This window comes from Triticum aestivum, chromosome 6B (genome assembly GCF_018294505.1).
Source record: "Triticum aestivum cultivar Chinese Spring chromosome 6B, IWGSC CS RefSeq v2.1, whole genome shotgun sequence".
NCBI classification, from domain to species: domain Eukaryota; kingdom Viridiplantae; phylum Streptophyta; class Magnoliopsida; order Poales; family Poaceae; genus Triticum; species Triticum aestivum.
In genome coordinates this window covers 39,498,871-39,502,043 of record NC_057810.1, presented here as the reverse complement: position 1 = coordinate 39,502,043, position 3,173 = coordinate 39,498,871, and positions in this window count along the sequence as shown.

Sequence of the window (3,173 nt, the reverse complement as noted above, 5' to 3'; positions counted from 1 at the left end):
GATGCATGTGTTATTGATAGAACATTCTTCATGGATTCGCTGTTTTAAGTGGCCTGCTTATAGTCAAGACAAAAAATGTGTCCTTTGCTAGGTTGCTGATATACTACTGCATGGATGTCGTACGGACAATACTAATCTACATAGTATATACTTGACATCCATAAATTTGAAGATCAAATTCCGACATGATGAACAATAAATAATACAAGATACGCTAACAAACACAACATTTCGTTTTGGCAACTCAAACTTATGGTGTACCAATTTAAAGCACATGCACTCTTTTTGCAATTGCTATTGTTTATGTTGTCCACCAATTTCTACAAACATTAACAAAGTTCCATCCTCTTATCTATATATCGGTTATAAATTCAAGGCTGTTTGCCATCAAACATCAAGAATGTTAATAGAATGTTGTTGCACAACTAACAATCAAGAAAGCGTAATGTATGCATGCTTTGTATTCACAAAGAAGTTGGAAAAATATAATTCAATTTGTCTCTGTGCCTAACCAAATGAATAGTTACATAAAAGCGTATTAACAACCCATACAAAAATTTTAAGTTTTTCTAACACTTCTGACATTAAATTTTTTCGCACACAATCAATATCAAAAGTGCTAGCCCGTGCAGGTGCACGGGTTCATGAATAGTTACCTTACTAAAGAAAGTACATCCCATGAATGCTTGTGGAATAATTACATAATCTATTTGGCCCGATAGATACAAGCCTCGAAGCTTCTCCATGGATCGAGAAAACGAGATTATCTTCAGCCCTCTGGGGTTGCGCTCGATGTAGTTTGTATATATACTCCCACTTCCAAAAGGTTCATCCACCAAACTAAAATTCAAACACAAATATCTCAACTACATGGAATGATATGTGTCATCGCACAAAAGGGCCGACCTGTGAACTCCTAGCAGAGAAAAACCACCATAATGCGCAATGGAACCGATTATACTTTACTTGGCTGAGCAAAGATGACTGTGGTGACTCATGGAACATAAACTCTAGGAAGAGGTCAAATGGAGAAATAAAGGACGCACAATAACAGAGCGAGGACAAGCAAGACTATGGAAAACACATTATACTATGATCAAAGAGCTTGCTGTTGAGCTACACAAAATTCTCATTACATAGCATGTGTCTATTTTGTGAGTTCTCTTACCGACACTAAACCACAAAGATCTTCCCTACTCCTAAAGGGGCACAATGTAGGTCATTCGTTAGTTTGTTACTAGATGTTTTTTTAGGGAAGGCCATCATGGCTAGCTTTATTACGAATTAAAACGGGATTACATCATCGAGGAGTTTGGGTACTACACAATCTGGAGGATCGTTAGCCCAACTCCTACTAAGCTTATTACAATAACAATAATTTTCTAGCACATGCGCTACTTGGTTCGTTTCACGACCACAATGCCTGAATTTAACCTTCCCAATCATCGATGCCATTTCCACACACTCGGCGAAGAGAACTGCAGCAACATCCCACCATCTGTTTTGGCCTGAGCATTGTTCAATCACCGTTGTAGAATCTGATTCAGCTTCAACTCTAGGAAAGCCCAAGGAATTTTCCAATACAAGTCCATCCCTCATCGCTTGAGCTTCAGAGGATACCACGTCCACAGCGTGTGGTAAAAAGGTGCATTGAGCTGCCAAGAACTTCCCCTTCTCATCTCTGATTACTGCAGCTGTTGCCCCTGCCCTCTCATTCTCAAGGAATGTTGCATCAACGTTCACCTTGACAAACTTCGGTTCTGGTTTTGTCCATCTCTGTATCTGGTTGTCTCGGGGTTTATGATTTGCTTCCTGGAAATTTTTAGCAATTGCCATTACTGATATAGACCATCTGGAGATTAGTGGAGGTGAGCCATTATGTGTGATCTCACGATGGATCCACCAGAGATACCATCCTCCCACTGCAATGACTTGTTTGACATATAAGCCAGGCTTAAGAGCAAGCGAGCGATCATCCATCAACAGCAAATTTTCCAGGACCACCGATCCTGATCGCTGCCCCTCCATAGCTTGTTCAACAATTTCTAATATTCCCAAACTTCTCCATAATTCCTTCGCATGCATGCAGCTGAACAGAAGATGTTTAATATCTTCAGCCCCTCCATGGCATATTGGGCACCCGCTTTCACTTCCAACATGGCGATTTGCGAGAATGGATTTTAGGGGGATAATTACATGCGATGCCCGCCAACAAAAGATAGAAACTTTACGTGGGATCTTGAGTTTCTAAAGTTTCCTCCAAATCTCCGGAGTTTGAGAGCCCGTTGGACGCCCTGTCCTATTTGCATGTGCCCTAAAAGATCGCTCCATTGCACTTTGTACGCTGATCGAACAGTGAAAATGCCGTTACGTTCAGGATGCCATGCAATGAAATCATCTAAGGAATTAGTGTTGACTGGAATCAGTAATATCCTTTGAACATCCACCGGATTAAAGGTAGATCTGATGATATCCTCATCCCATGTTCCTGTATAAGGATCCAGTAGCTTCCTAACTGAGGTTAGGATAGATTGGCCCCGACTTGAGATTACCTTTCGGTATGGACTTGCAGGTATCCATGGATCCTGCCAAATGTTGACACTCTCTCCAGTATCAATGCGCCAGATATATCCCAACTTGAAAGTCTCCAGTCCCTTCATCACACTCTGCCATGTGAATGAAGCACCGTTTTTAAGTGTTGCATGAAGTAAATCAACATTTGGGTAGTATTTTGCCTTTAACACTCGAGCACAAAGGGACTCAGGGTTAGTAATCAGGCGCCAACACTGTTTTGAGAGCATTGCCAGGTTAAAAGAGTACAAATCCCTGAATCCCATACCACCTTCAATTTTGGGGTAGCACATTTTCCAGCACGTATACCAATGCATTCTTTTATGATCCTCATCATCTCCCCACCAGAACTCCGCAATCATATCTGTAATCTCCTTGCAGATCCCTTTCGGAATACAGAATACTGACATTGCAAACACTGGAATTGCTTGGGCAACAGCTTGAATGGGGAGTTTGTTACTAGATGTTCGTTAATAAAGTTTCCAGTAATACATTCCTTGTGCTCAGATGGGTGAACTATTATACATTTCACTCAAGAGTCTCTGTCAAACTAACAACTCGTGGCCGACCTGCTTGATGCATGCCGGTAAGAGAACCCTGTA